The sequence below is a fragment of the Ovis canadensis genome, chromosome 3, assembly GCF_042477335.2.
Source record: "Ovis canadensis isolate MfBH-ARS-UI-01 breed Bighorn chromosome 3, ARS-UI_OviCan_v2, whole genome shotgun sequence".
In the NCBI taxonomy this organism is placed as follows: Eukaryota; Metazoa; Chordata; class Mammalia; order Artiodactyla; family Bovidae; genus Ovis; species Ovis canadensis.
The window spans coordinates 191,659,797-191,676,766 of NC_091247.1; the positions used below are offsets into that span (position 1 = coordinate 191,659,797).

Sequence of the window (16,970 nt, forward strand, 5' to 3'; positions counted from 1 at the left end):
GTTTTTCCTGTGGTCATTTATGGATGTGAGAGTTGGACTGTGAAGAAGGCTGAGTGCTGAAGAATTGATGCTTTTGAACTGTGGTGTTGGAGAAGACTCTTGAGAGTCTCTTGGACTGCAAGGTGATCCAACCAGTCCATTCTGAAGGAGATCAGCCCTGGGATTTCTTGGGAAGGAATGGTGCTAAAGCTGAAACTCCAGTACTTTGGCCACTTCATGCGAAGAGTTGACTCACTGGAAAAGACTCTGATGCTGGGAGAGATTGGGGGCAGGAGGAGAAGGGGACAACCCAGGATGAGATGGCTGGATGGCATCACTGACTCAATGGACGTGAGTCTGAGTGAACTCCAGGAGTTGGTGATGGACAGGGAAGCCTGGCATGCTGCAATTCATGGGGTCATAAAGAGTCGGACACAACTGAACGACTGAACTGTACTGAATACCCAATCTGACACGTGGTAGATGCTCAGTAAACTGAATGAATGAATAAATAGAATAATCATGGAATTTGCAGTCATAAGATCTGGATAATATTCTACACTTATTCATTAAATAGGTATGTGACAAGTCACTTCAGGTCTTCTGGACTGTCTTGTTCATTATAGAATGACAAATTTAGATCAAATATAGATACGGTACTTGAACATTCTACAAGTTAGAATATGAATTGAGTTAGTTAAGGCAAAGCCGTTTGCTCACCATTATGTATGTAAGATTAGATGGCATATGTGCTAACATATAGTATGTCTAAGAGTTCAGGGGAAGGCTAATTCGAGAAAGTTTCACTGTCCTAAAAGAAACTGAGACCTAAATTTACCTAAAGTGCAATCCTGTGATCAGCAGCGCACTCAGTGGCACTTGCATAACCACTGCTTCAGGCAGGACTGGACCAAAATAGTAAGAAGAAAAGAAAGAAGTAACGTCAAAATTCTAGTAAGGAGAGAGGTTTGACAAGTCCAGGTTACTGAGAAAGAAGGAAACTGCTCAGTTCAAGAACTATTAACTCTTTCAAACTCTCCTGCAGCTTGGAGAAGTTTTGTAAGCAGATTTTAATGTTCTCAAAGCATTTTGGTGAGAGAATAAGAGTCCATCCTTCAGAAGACACAGTTATCTTCAGAACAGATATGTCCTGAAGGTCTTGTGTAAATAAAACACAATGGAAGTGAGTCAACTCAGAAAGAGACAACAGTTATGGCATAATAGAATTAAAAATGCACAGACATAAAGTTGATTTCACTAATATTTATCAGGGTGTCTTATGTACATTTATGTTTCATGTGGAATTAAGTGGACAATTTCTCTTTTTAGACAAATAGTTCCATTTTTATTAAATGAGTATTATCTATCTCTAAAATACTTTTATTATTGGATAAAGTTATGCTATTACCAACACACTATTTAGTATTAAATGTTCTTTCTTGAAAACAATAGTGAAAAAACTTTAATATGTGCACACATAGTGAATTGTTATACAGAGCTTCTTTCGTTCAGGTTATAAAATTCTTCTGGGCAGATTATTCCAGTTTCTTAATAATATAGGAGAATCTAATTCTGTTTGAAATGCTTTAGTGGTTTTAAATATATTGGGACCAGACACATAATTTAATGGCCTTCCTAATTTCCAACTATCTTGCCTTCAAAAATACTGGGAACTTGCACTGACTTTTGTGGAATGTGACCTGTGATAAATGAAGCACCATTTTTCTGAAATGATCTAAAATGTGGAGCATTTTCACAATGACTTTTTTTCTCATTTCTTGGCTCAGAAAATATTATTCTTGCCTCCTGTGGTCATCCTGTTATTCACCAGCGAATGTTATTGACCCAGCATCTCCACTGAGGTGAATGGGTGGGTAAGTGGATAGGACAGGTCAGAGTTTTGCCTTTTCTACAGATTCACAAGGCAGAGCTTCTTGTCCTTCCCTCAAGTGTGTGCTTCAACAACTGGGGGCCATCTCTGGAGGAGCTTGTGAAGTTAAAATGCATTAGAAAGCATGTCCAAAAGCCAGAGGAGATGCATTGCCAGCTGCTGCTAGAAAGGGCTTTTGCTGGACTTCAGAGGTAAAGGATACGAATTATCTAGGGGTTCTAAAATAAACCATGACTAAAACAATAGAGATATGCTATTCTCAGTGTCTGTTGATTAAAGTAAGATGATTTTTTCACTGTCTAATCACATTGTTGGTTCCACAAAGAAATATATATTATTTTTGCTTTGATACAGTGTTGACTTAAGTGGAAAAATTGGCTGTTGAATGAAGATCTCACCTGAAACCAATCCTTTTTTTAAAGACATGTCTCTGAATTAGCCATGCAAAGTACCCTGATGAATGTGGCTGGCAGGAAGCCCCGTATTTCATCCTATTTGATTGATTCCCCTGGAATACTGACCTCTGGATAGACTCTGTGACCACAGTGACAGACCTAAGTACATGCCTCCATCTCCAACTTCCGTTTCTAAGTCCCACAGAAGCAACTGGACCAGCTGTACTCACATCTGTACCTGTGCTGTGATGGTTATGTATGAAGGTACCTGGGGAGTCTTGTACCAAAAATCCTTACTCAATAAGTGCAGGGTAGGGATAATGAAAGGTATAGTTGTCATCCCAAACTTAAGACAGTCACCCTGAAACCATCACTCTTCACAAAAAGGATGCATTAATAAAATACAGATTTGCTTTACTGAAATAAAAATCAAAGGTGACTACTCACAAGAAACCCATGCTTAGCAGCAGCAGACTTCAACAACTAAGTAATACGGGGGTTAATTACCCCCTAAACTTCTTGGACCCTGGGTATGTTTATCTGACAGCCCATCCTTTACATATGAGTTTAAATGTCTGAGTAACTTTCAAGAGCTATCACCTCAAAACTACCTTCTGCTCTTTACATTGGCAGGCAACACTAACTATCCTGTTGTTCAGTCACTTAGTTGTGTCTGACTCTTTGTGACCCCATGAACTGCAGCAGGCCAGGCTTCCCTGTCCTTCACTATCTCCCAGAGTTTGCTCAAATTTATGTCCACTGAGTTAGTAATGCTATCTAACCATCTCCACCTCTGCTGCCCTCTTCTTTTGCCCCAATCTTTCCCAGAATCAGGGCTAGTTATCCACAATAAATGACATTGTCACGACTCCAATGACAGTAATGTTTGAGGAGCTTCTAATCCATCAATTTACCTATCTGTATTTCCAGCTTTGACATAGACTGAAATGTTTGAATCCTCCGAAAATGTATATGTTGAAATCTAGTCTCTAACCTTATGGTATTTGAAGGTGGGGGTCTCTGGGAAGTCATTAGGTCTTGAACGGAGAACTCTGGTGAATGAGACTGCTGCTGCTGCTAAGTCACTTCAGTCGTATCCGACTCTGTGCAATCCCATAGACAGCAGCCTACCAGGCTCCCCCATCCCTGGGATTCTCCAGGCTAGAGTACTGGAGTGGGGTGCCATTGCCTTCTCCGGGTGAATGATACTAGTGCCCTTATGAAAGAGACTCCTAAGAACTCCCTTGTGAAGTTCCATAATGTGAAGTTACGAAGGAAAGAAGGACATTTGTGAACCAGGAAGTGGTCCTCACCAGGCATCACATCTGCTGGTGCCTTCATCTTGGACCACAGCCTCCAGAACTGTAAGAAATACAGGTTTTTGTTGTTATTTATAAGCAACCCATTCTACGGTACTTTATTATAGCAGCCTGAACTGCTGCTGCTGCTACTACGTCGCCTCAGTCATGTCTGACTCTGTGTGACCCCACAGACGGCAGCCCGCCAGGCTCCCCCATCCCTGGGATTCTCCAGGCAAGAATACTGGAGTGGGTTGCCATTTCCTTCTACAATGCAAGAAAGTGAAAAGTGAAAGTGAAGTCGCTCAGTCGTGTCCGACTCTTAGCGACCCCATGGACTGCAGCCCACCAGGCTCCTCCATCCATGGGATTTTCCAGGCAAGAGTACTGGAGTGGAGTGCCATTGCCTTCTCTGAGCCTGAGCTGACTACCCCCTAATATATAAAAGAAGTCTATTAAAATTTTGACAGCCAATGAGTTAATAGCCTAGAGTAAGGACTGACAAATATTTTACGTAAAGGGTCGGATGGTAAATATATTAGGCTTTGCAGATCACAGCTACTTATAATGTGGAAAGCACCAAAGCAGCTGCAATAGGATAATAGGCACTGGCTGATTTCCAATAAAACTTTATTGATGCATATAACATGTGAACTTATGAAATCTTTCATGTGCCATGGAACATTATTCTTGCTTTTCTAAAAGCCATTTAAAAATATAAACACAATTCTTAGCTCAATAGATATAGTAAAATAGGCAGGAGCCAAAATTGGCCCTCGAGTCACTGTTTGCGGACCCCTTGGCTAGAGCACTGAGTGGATGAAGCCCTGGCCAGAGTCCATAGCTGTGTGAACTTGTTTCTTCTGTTCTGCTCTGCTGGTTGTTCTTTGGTCATAAATTGCACTTCTGCCTCCAGCCCACCACCAGGCAAATACACTGGGAAGCAGGAACAAAGATGAACGAGATTCACTGCAAAATCAGTTTCTGCAGACATCCTATGTGTTCACACTGTGTGCCCTGTTGGAGATATACTACAAACATCAACTAAGGCTCAGAACTACCATGGGACACAAGAGGCCCTTCCCCACTGTTTATGCATCAGCTTCCTCATGGGTACATCTAAACTTGACAGAATGTACCCTCAAGAGGTCCGGCATAGCCTTGCCAGGAAAGCAGAAGTTAAATTTTTTAAAACCGTTTTTAGTCACACTGCAGATCTTGCTTGTGAATATCATTTTATCACTGATTCATACAGTGGAATTGTTTTCATCATCAATTTTGAGCTTATTAACAGAGCCAATTCAATTCTGGTCTTCTGCTTTCTTCCAGCTAAGTTGCATGAAAGAGATAAGAGAAGTTGATGGTTAATAGAAAGCTGTGGATGTTAAGAGGTTTAATCTATTAATATAGGGCAGCATTTCCCAAAGCGTGTTAGGCTAATGCTGACTCTGTCAGATGTTCTGCCAAAAAAAGCATTTCAAGGTCAAGTAAGTTTAGGAAATGTGGCATAAAATACCTCTTCTTTCTTGATGATTCTTAAAGTGCATTATTAGTGTATTAAAGGCTCCGAGGACTCCTGCAATAAAACTGCTTAATTGGGTTAAATTGTTCCTTACACTTACATGATCAGGAAGCGTTTCTTTTTCTTTACCTGACTATTATTAACATCCCAAGAAACTAATGATCCATAGACTACATTTCTGGGAAACATTGATACAAAAAAAGGTGGAAGAATGGAAAGCTTCTAAGCAAGCGAGTATGTTATGCTATAGAGCAACCACTTTCATAAGGATCAGGCCTTTCTATCTGGGTTTTTGTCATTTTAGACTATCCCATATGCTATACATGTATTCAAGTCAGAAAAGCAAGAGTCATATTTGTTGTGGTGGTAACCTCTTAGAAAATTATAAAGTGTGTGCACATTTCATAAAAAATCTCAATATTACAAAGGATAATATGAAAAGCGTATTATTTTCTTCTCTCTCACCCCATTTCCAACAGCCTGGCATATTTTTCAGAGGTACCAGGCAGTATTATCAGTTTCCATGTCATTTTTCAGTTCTTCTGTGAAAACTCTAAATTCTATGCATCAGGGACAATAGTTTTGAGTTATAAAAACTCAGTAGTATCTACTGAAGGAATTTCTTCTCACACTTCTTTCCTCCCCCACCTTTCATAGGGTCTTTCACCAAGGTCTATCAATTCGACTTGTGAAATGCACTTCAAGCGTGTACACTTCTCTCCATTTCCCCTACTGTGCCCACTTCTCTCCATTTTCCCTATCGGCACAGTCTCTGGCTGTGTCCTAACTGTATTCTACTTTTCATTCTTGATCCTGCTAGTCCATTCTCCTTATTTCAGCTACAAAGATATCCTTAAAATGTAAACTACCCTCTGGCTTCAAAGTCTTCAAAGGCTTCTCATTAAAATAAAATTCACAGTCTTTATCAAGATCTGTGATGATCTGCATGATCAGGCTCCTGCCTACCCACCCCCCACAACACACACACACACACACACACACACACACACACACACACACACTCACACACTCATGTCCAGCCTCTCGGAAACTCCCTTTTCCAACACACGTGCCTTCTTTTTATCCCTTGAACACTTCCAAGCTTTTCTTCTCTTTACAGATTTCCTACTTGCTATTTCCTCTACCTACATTGCTTTTCCCTCCTTTTCTCTTTTTTGCCAAGTGAATCCTTGTGCCTCCTTCAAATATCAATTTGAAACTTTCCTTTTCAGAGACCTTCACAGAGCACCAAATCTGAATCAGCCCGTTTTTTCCACAGCCCCTCGCTCTTCTCCATACTACTTCTAACAATGTGTTATTATGTATTTCTTTTTTAATGTCTGTAAGATCCAGAAGATCTTATACATGTGCTTTATTCCACACTAAACGCAGGAAAATTGTCATCCGTGTCTGGTCACAGAATGGGCTTAATAACTACATATTAAATGATTAAAACTAGCCAGTGGAAAGTGCTTTTTATCTCCTGCCTTTTCCTTATGTGAAACTTTACACCCTTTCAGATTTCCATTTTTTGCACACTTATCGTCCAAAAGCCTCATTCATTCATCTCTATTAGAAGGGGAACTTAAAGGACCAACTCATGTAACTCTTAAACTTCACCAACCAGTTTGGTTTACTTTACTCTCTTCTTAGGAACTTATTGTACTTATTTTCTGTACCGTTCATTTGGTGCCTAATCTCATATTGACTTGTAACAACTTATCAGGTGTGTTAATAAACAACTTATATTTACATATGCGATCTTGCCAATAATATCATAAATCTATGGAGTACAGGACTTGGTTACTTAATACTCTAAAGTTCACAGCATGCCTCTGCACAGAGTAGCTGAATGAAAGAAAGAGTCCCCATCCACCTTCTTTTAATGCCTCAACTTTAAGACTTTAATATGGAAGTCTGACCCATTTCCTTTCGGTTTATTTTCTTTCTCAACCCTGTGTGTTGCCATTTCCTTTCTTTCAGAAAGGACCCATTTCCTTTCAGTCTATTTCTTCCTCAACCAGTGTGTTGCCATCATGCTGGGAATGAAAGCTGTGGTAAGGGTAAGTTCTGAGGTCAGCTAACTTTCAGATTGTATCAGAGAATCTACCAGTCACATAGGATTGCTGAGACAGTGCTGTTATTCAGGAAGTAACAGAATAGGCTTATGAACCTGGGCTCAGCACTGGCTGCAGAATTTGCAATGTCTAGTATAAGATGGGAGAAGGCAATGGCACCCCACTCCAGTACTCTTGCCTGGAAAATCCCATGGACAGAGGAGTCTGGAAGGCTGCAGTCCATGGGGTCGCTGAGGATTGGACACGACTGAGTGACTTCACTTTCACTTTCATGCATTGGAGAAGGAAATGGCAACCCACTCCAGTGTTCTTGCCTGAGAATCCCAGTGACGGGGGAGCCTGGTGGACTGCCATCTATGGGGTTGCACAGAGTCGGACACAACTGAAGTGACTTAGCAGCAGCAGCAGCAGTATAAGATGAAAATTTGAAGCTCCTGTTTAAAAATTACTAAGACAGCTGACAGTGACAGCAGAACATTAAACCAAGTATGGGGCCCTTCTAGGTACTGGACCCTGTGAGCTGGCCTAGCCTGAGGTCTCTGGACCTCTATCATCTGGATGACTGGGTATCCAAGAGGCTGTGAGCTCCTGAAATTGTAGATAAAATTCTATGCTAATACGCATGTTTGTTTTTCATATTTTGTAGCTTTTATCAGATCCTTAAGTGCTCTGTTAAGAAAATAAAATAAAGCATTAAGAATTCCTCTTCAAGAGTAATGAATGTCCTCAAAGAGACCAAACACAATGTCACAAGAGACTGGCAGAGGCGGCATGCTGGTGTCAGTGTACACCAATGTTCCTTCAGAGGTTGTGCTTGTTCACGCGCACATTTTCACAGGCACACAAGTATTAACACAAAGAGTTCTTAGGGCTGCCCAGATGTTGCCAGAAAGAAGTAACATCTGATTGCATTTTCAGACGATAGTAAAGCAAACGATGAGACATTCAAGGTGATGTTGAGACGTTCAAGATGACTTTCTTCACAAACCCCAAAGTGATACCCGTGACTCTGATATGAGGTATTTTATTTATTTTACCACCTTAACAGAAGCTTCTCCCTCTTCTGCAATTAGACATCACACTCCCTCTTTTAAGGAGAAATGTCTCATTGTAAGATTTACCAACTCATGCTGATTTATATCAATTTTATAGATAACTATAACTCAGAAATAGGAGTAAGGTAGGAATTTGTTAACAGAACAGGTGTAGAAGATGCCCTCAGAAAAGGGAAAAGAGTACTCTAAAGACCTGTACCCTGAGAAATACAACAGAAGAAATGCTGTGAGTCTTGAGTCTGGCTGGTAAAAACTGATCCCATCTCCTAGAAGACTCTCACACAAATAGCCCTTAAAATGGATTTTGCTTTAAGACCTGCTCCTTCCGTTTGAGTGACTGACTTAAAACTGTATTTAGTCTCCTTGCCCTTTTCCATTAAATACGCATCTCAGCCAAATCTCCAACTCATATGAATAGGGATACTGAGATATGGGTAATTGAAACCTCAGGGTAGTTCTCAAATTTTCATTTGCACAGCATGTCAAACACTTCTTGATGCAGCCTCTAACAAGTAGGAAAACACGATTCACTTGAGATTTTGGTCATTCTGCAGTCCCCACTCTCGTCCGTGTTCATGTCACAATAGGGCAATACATAATTCAACCAGCCGCCAAAGCTCTGGCAGGTCCAGAAAGAGTCTTTTTCGCTCACACCTAGTAGCCCATCCATGGAAGAATAAGTGTTCATAATTCTACCCATCCCGAGAGGTGAAAGAGTAGGAGGCTGGCAGGTGGGATGTTTTTCTAGGGTTTCTAGGAGGAAGATGGTCATTTAGTCTTTTAATTGCATGGAATTGCCCCGCGGGTTATCGTACTCGCCAAGGGTGAGTGAGCAGCTTCCCTCAAGCCCATCCGCACCAGTAGTAATCTTCTGGTACCCGCTTACCTGCTCTCTCCAAGACGCCCAGGCCCAGCAAAAAGAGGTGGAACACGGCTGATGGTGTAAGACGCCGCCCAGGCCCATTGCAGTCTAGGGGTCGGTAAGCAGCGAGGCCCGAGTAGGAGGATGCATGCGGCCACAGCCCGGGGTAGGGCTCGGAGTCTCGCGCCCCGACTTGTCTAGCGCGCAGAGGGCAGCCGCCACGCCCCACGTGGCCTGCTCTCTCCAGGAACAGCCCGGGGGGCAGAGGAGGCCTCCGCGAGACCTGGTCGGTGCCTCTGCCCCATGGGCCCGCGGCCACGGAGCGACTCCAGCGTTAACCCAACCGTGCCCTTCCCGTCGCGCGCCCTTCCCGCCCCCGCGCGCCCCACCTCGGCTAGTGATGCCGGCGCCCAGCGCGCTAACCCGCCGACGATTGACTGCGGACTGCGAGGGCAGCTCCAGGGCAGAGCCGCGGAAATCCCACTGCTCCCGCCTGGCCCTGCGCCCACCCTTCCTCGGGGCCTCGAGGCCGCCCCGCCTTCGCTTTCGACCCCGCCGCGCCCTGCCTGCGGGCCACCCCGGCCGGCTCTCGCCGGCAGAGGCGTGGGCGCTCGCGTGGCCGGACTGCGACCCCGAGTACCTGCTCCTCCGGGCTGCGGGGGTGCTCAACTAGTGGACCTCGAAATCCCAGTCCTTCCCCGGGGCTCCGGGAAGTGCTCCAGTCTCAAGGAAGCTGCTCTCGTCTTTTGGCTCCCAAACGTGACACTCTATATATCCGGCTCGGAGACTGGGTGTGGGGCGGGAGGAAACCACCCTCCCTCCGACCTTCCCCGCGGCCACCGCGGCCTCGGCGTCGGGCGCGGAGCCGTCTGCTGCTTCTACCCGGGGCGGGAGGAGGGCGAGGGGCTGGCGAGGGCCCTACAGGCCTCCAGGCGACCTCATGGTGGGCAGGGCGGCAGTGCGCGCGGGCCCGCCCCGCAGCTTCCATTCATTCAGCGCCGAGCAGATCCGCTTGCTATTACTCCCTGGTAGGATTTTTTTTCCCCTCATTTTTTTCTCTTTTTAAAATCGGTGGGTGAGGGGGGAGAGGGAGCAGGAAAGGCGCCCCTCTCTGGTCTGGAAGAGAAGGGGAGCTCCCACATCTTAAAAGAAAGGGGGTGGGGGGTGGGAGGTGGGAGAAAGGGGAGGAGGAGAGACAGAGCCGGAAGGGAGAGACGGAGACAGAAGGAGACAGAGGGTCAGAGGTTCTATTGTGAACGCTTGGAGGACGCACCTTTCCCCCAGCCACCCTAGCAGAAGAGGCAGCCAAAAATCCGAGTGTACTCAGCTTGTCCGTACTGCACGCCCAGTGGGAGGGATGCTCTCTTATCGGCTCCAAACTCTGCGGAGGCTCCTGGCAATGACCGACCAGCGCAGTGTCCTTTTAAAAATCCAGGAGGGGCTGGACTCACGGAGCCCCTCGTGCTGGGCGGAGGCAAGAGGTTTACTCTTGCTCGGGGTGCGGAGGGTAGAAAGCAGGCTCTATCTGCGTCAGGTGGGAGTAGGTAGGTGGATAGGAGACTAGAGAGGATCAGAGATGTGGCTGCTAAAATGCAGCCGGTCAGCTTTGCTCTGCAGCACTTCTTAAGATTAAGAAAAGAGAATGAGAGAGGTTTTGTTCGTAAGCCTAGTAGCTTGGGGGAGGGGGCGGCGGGAGATTTGGTTTGGTCTCTGATACGTTTTGAAAGGAAAAACTGAAGCCTTCATCAGGGAAGACTTTTAAGGGGACAGACAGGCACATGAGTGGGCTGTCACAGTTCTGAGCCAGGACGTGCTCAAAAAAAGCAGTCAACGCCCAAGCTCATTTCTTGGACAATGTGAAGATAATAAGAAAAGCCAAAAAAGGAATATTGTCCTATAAGTTGTCTTCATTTTCCTCATTACAACAATCGGCATGCAAATAAATAAAATTTAAGTCATGCAAGTTGAAGTTAAAATGAACCACTTTTTGCATTCTTAAAAAAGATCACACTCATTTTGAATTCTCTTCTATTGGACGCTCTACAGTTAAATGTATTAAGCAAAATGTAGCCTAAAGACCCTGTGACTAATTTTCTCCGGTGGTTGCCTGAAAGCAAGGAGACAGAAAAAGTTCAGTTCAGTTCAGTCGCTCAGTCGTGTCTGACTCTTTGCCACCCCATGAATCGCAGCATACCAGGCCTCCCTGTCCATCACCATCTCCCGGAGTTCACTCAGACTCGCGTCCATCGAGTCAGTGATGCCATCCAGCCATCTCATCCTCTGTCGTCCCCTTCTCCTCCTGCCCCCAATCCCTCCCAGCATCAGAGTCTTTTCCAATGAGTCAACTCTTCGCATGAGGTGGCCAAAGTACTGGAGTTTCAGCTTTAACATCATTCTTTCCAAAGAAATCCCAGGGCTGATCTCCTTCAGAATGGACTGGTTGGATCTCCTTGCGGTCCAAGGGACTTTCAAGAATCTTCTCCAACACCACAGTTCAAAAGCATCAATTCTTCGGTGCTCAGCCTTCTTCACAGTCCAACTCTCACATCCATACCTGACCACAGGAAAAACCATAGCCTTAGGACCACATAAATATACTTTGTTACCACCTCCTCCCCACCACCCCCCCACCCTGGGAAAATAACTCTAAATGTGTTGGCAAAACAGCTGCTATGACAGCACTTGAAACGATACTGTCAATTGGTGGTGAGAGGTGTTGAAATCATTCATCACATAGCAGATAAAGGTAAACTGTTACAACTCTGAAAAACAATTTGCAAGAAGTTTCCAAGGGGAGTCCTTCAAACTTTTTTTTATTGCTCTGAATCTTTTGAAATGGGATTCTCATTCTTTAGAACATAACCAAAGAAAATAATCACAAAAAGGAAAATGCCATATGGACAAAATTACATGTTTATTATAGCATTATTTATAAGTAGAAGTAAAATAACATACTTTCAATGGAGTGTTGACAAAACATTAGTTGTTATTGTTCAGTTACCAAGTCGCATCCAACTTTTGTGATCCCATGAACTGCAGCACTCCAGGCCTCCATGTCCCTCATCATCTTCTGGAGTTTGCCCAACTTGATGTCCGTTGAATCAGTGATGCCATCCAACCATCTTATCCTCTATCTGCCTTCAGTCTTTCCCAGCATCAGGGTCTTTTCCAATGAGTTGGCTTTTTGTATCAGGTGGCCAAAGTAGTGGAGCTTCATTCAGCATCAGTTCTTCCAGTGAGTATTCAGGGCTGATTTCCTTTAGGATTGACTGGTTTGATCTCCTTGCTGTCCAAGGGACTCTCAAGAGTCTTCTCCAACACCACAGTTCAAAAGTATCTATTCTTTGGTACTTAACCTTTTTTATGGCCCAACTCTCACATCTGTACTTGACATTAGCATAGGTTATTAAACCATAATTTTACTTTCACTATTTAAAATGATTTTTTTATGGATAATGTATTCATTTGCTGGGACTGCCTTAATAAAGCACATGGAGGGGTGAATTAAACAGAAATTATCTCACAGTTCTGGAGTCTGGAAGTTTAAGATCAAAGTGTTGACAGGATTCTTTTTCTGAAAGCTGTGGGGGAGAATCAGTTTTGTGCCACCTACCTAGCTTCCAGTTTTTGCTGACAATTTTTCTGCTTTTCTTGACTTCTAGAAGTATAACCCTGGTCATTACCTCCATCTTCACTTTGTATTCTCTATGTGCATGTATATGTCTGTGTCCAAATTTTCTTTTTCTATAAAGACACCAGTCATATTAGACTAGGTCTCATCCTAATGGCCTCATCTAAACTTATTACATTTGCAACACTATTCCCATCACGCAAAATGCCTGGCTGGATGATGCACAAGATTACCTGGAGAAATGACAATAACCTCAGCCATGCAAATGACATCACCTTTATGGCGAAAAGCAAAGAGGAACTAAAGAGCCACTTGATGAAGGTGAAAGAAGAGAGTGAAAACCCTGACTTAAAACTCAGCATTCAAAAAACAAAGATCTTGGCTTCTGGTCCCATGACTTCATGGCAAATAGATGGAGAAACAATGGAAACAGTGATAGACTTTATTTCCTTCGGCTCCAAAATCACTGCAGATGGTGACTGCAGCCACGAAATTAAAAGACACTTGCTCCTTGGAAGAAAAGCTATGACCAACCTAGACAGCATAGTAAAAATTGGAGACATCACTTTGCTGACAGAGGTCCATCTAGTCAAATCTATGGTTTTTCCAGTAGTCAGGTATGGATGTGAGAGTTGGACCATAAAGAAGGCTGAATGCAAAGAATTGATTCTTTTCAGCTGTCATGCCGGAGAAAACTCTTGAGAGTTCCTTGGACTGCAAGGAGATCAAATCAGTCTATCCTATAGAAAATCAGTCCTGAATATTCATTACAAGGACTGATGCTGAAGCTTAAGCACCAATACTTTGGCCACCTGATATGAAGATCTGACTCATTATAAAAGACCCTGATGCTGGGAAAGATTGAAGGCAGGAGGAGAAGGGGACACCAGAGGACAAGATGGTTCAATGGCATCACTGACTCAACGAACATAAGTTTGAACAAGCTGTAGGAGATGATGAAGGAGAGGGAAGCCTGGCGTGCTGCAGACGATGGGTTGCAAAGAGTATGACACAACTTAACAACAACAAATTTCCAAATAAAGTCACATTCTGAGGTACTGAGGGTTAGGACTCCAACACATGAATTTGGGAGAAATGTAGAGAAAGACATAAATCAACCCATAAGCATATAACAGCGAGAAGAAACCATGTAGTCATTATTGCCTCCAAGCACATACTACTCACCCTGCAACAGACCAATAAATCGAAAAAGTGAATTGGTAGGGAAGGTAATAGCAATTTTATTCAGAAAGCTGGCAGACCAAGAATATGGAGGACTCATGTTCCAAAGAGCCAACTTGTGTGAGTTAGAATTCAGGCCTCTTTTATACTAAATGAGGAGAGAGTAAAGTCAAACATTTCCTGGCTCCAGTCAGCCTCAGAAGGCGATGTGTTTTTTCCTTCCTGCAGTCATTCAAAAGTGGGCCTGGTAAGGATGTTTCCTGCGAGGTAAGCAAAGTTATTTTAGCTTAGTGCTCATTACCTGAGAGTCAGGGTTTCCAGAGTGGGGCTATTATGTATAATTTAAGTTTATAGGCAACACCTTTTTAGTGATTAACTTTTAACAGAATACAAAGATTCTTCCCTATTACATAGTAGGTTGAATTGTGGCTCCTAAAATATATGTCCTGGTGCAGATATCTGAAACCTATGACTGTTACCTGCTTTGGACGGAAGAGTCTTTGCATATGCAATGAAATTAAAAGGCTTCAGAAAAGGTCGTACTGGGTTGTCCAGATGGGCCCTAAATCCAATGGCAATTGCCTTTATAAACAAAAGGCAGAGGGACATTTGAAACACATAGAGTGATAGCATGCTTAGTTGCTCAGTCATGTCTGACTTTTTGTGATCCCAAGGACAGTAGCCCACTAGACTCTTTTTTTCATGAGATTCTCCAGGCAAGAATACTGGAGTGGGTAGGCATTCCCTTCTCCAGGCTATCTTTCTGATTCAGGGATTGAATCTGGGTCTCCTGCATTGCTGGCAGATTCTTTACCATATGAGCCACATGTTGGATAAAGTGATTTGAAGACAAGACAGAAATTGGAGCAATGTGGGGGGCAAGGAAAGAAAGCCAAGGAATGTAGACAGCTTCTAGAAGCCAGAAGACAAGGAAGGATTCTCCCCTAGAACCTCCACAAGGAGCAAGGCCCTCACCTTGAGATCAGACTTCCATCCTCCAGAGCTGTGACAGTATAAAACTTTGTTGCTTAAGCTACCCAGTAATTTATTACTACAGCTCTAGAAAATAAATTCAGGCAATTTGGGGTGGAAACTTGCTTATTTACTTTTTTGTTTTTTTCTTGTGAGAGATATCTATGATTCAAGACCATTTCAAGTGAGTATTTTACTAGAAATCTTAAAATTCTCATCCACTTTTGAAGTCATGGACAGAAGACTTGCTAGATATTTTATCATCTTGCTCTCCAATGGGCACAAGTGCTGATAAGTCTGCAAAGGATTTTGATTTTATGAGATGGGTTCTGCATCCTCACACATGCTGTACACACAACTCTTGTCAAGACAATTCAGCTCCATGCTGATTTGGTTAGAGAGTAGTCTCCAGGGTTGTATCTTAAAACCGTGACTGCTCATGGTCAATGTTGAGAAATAGATTATTAAAATAACTAGCTTCTGTTTTCAGTCTTCTCTCCCTAACTGCTGCTTAATGACTTACCATTTTATTCAACCCCATAAAATAAATGTTTTTCTCTTAATCTGCCTGGAGCTTTTTAATTTCATATGCAAAATAGTTTTAAAATATGACAGATCTAAAATAATATGTCTAAGCATTCTAATGACACCTCAGAGTTGGAGACTGTAAATTTACCCAAGTATTCCCAAAGTGGTATAATTGCTAAATGCTGCTGAAACAAACAAACCATGTTTCTGTTAATCAAGAGTATCATGGAAACTGATACATTGATTTTGATGTACAGTCAAATCATAAAAATATAATGTTCTACAACTAGAAAGCTCATCCTTTGGGCCCACTCTTTTATTTTAGAGTATGGAAGACTGGACTTATGTCTTGAATAAGGTCACTTAATTAGTTTTCTGTTGCTGTATAACCAATTATTGTAACCTTAGTGTTTTAAAACAATGCCTATTTATAGTTATCAAAATCCCAAATGGCACTCATTCTAACATAGATAACAGGCTTTTTGTTCAGTATTAAGAAGGCAGAAATCATAATGTCAACCTGGGCTTTAATCTCATACGGATTTTATAGAATTTTTTCTTGTTTTCTTTTCCTTTATGGAGATATATAGGTCCTTAAAAGTTATGTAACTCCTTTATTGACCATTGTGAAAGTGTAACAGGTGGAGACTAAACTCATACATTCTGACTCTAAATATGGGTGTATTCAAGTGTTTTCTCAAACCCTGAGTCATAACATCCAGAGTTTTCTGAGAATGATGCCATTGAGAGAATTTTGGAGAACTGTTATAGAGCACAATAGGGTTACAGCTGAATTAGCTAAAAGCATATCTTCTCTACTGACTATTATGAAGACATTAAAAAGAATAAATTCAAGCTATGCCAGTTGAATTGCACAAATTTCCAGGAGGTTTGGTTTATGAAGAAAGTAATATGCTGAAAACATGTATAATGTGATTTTGTTCATATTGAATCAATGTCAAATAACTGAATATGTATGTGTATATATATATGGACTTCCCTGGTGGCTCAGATGGTAAAGCGTCTGTCTACAATGCAGGGGACCCGGGTTCGAGCCCTGGGTTGGGAAGATCCCCTGGAGAAGGAAATGGCAACCCACTCCAGTACTATTGCCTGGAAAATCCCATGGACAGAGGAGCCTGGTAGGCTACAGTCTATGGGGTTGCAAAGAGTCGGACACGACTGAGCGACTTCACTGCTATGTGTATATGTATAGATTTATAGGTCTATGAAAGCTTGGGAAAAAAGGATTCATGTATCCTTCAAAGGATACATACTAGGTTATTAACATGTTACCTTGGTTGGGGAAGGAGAAGCACTAATGCATGAAGGGGAAATATGAGAGTGGAGTACCAGGCAAAGATGGAAAAAGAAAAAGAAAGATTAAGACATCATATGCTCGTGTCTATGTCTTTATTTAAATTATATTAAAATGTTTACTTTATAAAATGCTATGAGTAACCACACCATTTCAACAAAGAAAAAGCTGAACAAAGTAAAAAATAATTCTTTTTAGATTTGGCAGAGAAATGAAGTCACAGGGCAAACTACTGCCACCAAAAGTGGAGAAACAAATG

The 16,970-nt window shown here is 42.6% G+C and overlaps 1 protein-coding gene across 2 annotated transcripts in view; it reads right to left on the reverse strand.

The window, feature by feature from the left end:
• FAR2 (fatty acyl-CoA reductase 2) overlaps nt 1–10,198 on the reverse strand; it is a 176,447-nt gene extending 166,249 nt beyond the window's left edge. Inside the window, exon 1 of one of the 2 annotated variants that reach the window (XM_069585454.1) lies at nt 9,721–10,198. The gene's annotated coding sequence lies outside the window, so the exon portion shown is untranslated. Of the gene's footprint in view, nt 1–9,104 lie in introns of both variants that reach the window. The other variant, XM_069585455.1, reaches the window with a different exon arrangement.
• Nucleotides 10,199–16,970: the final 6,772 nt, after the last annotated feature.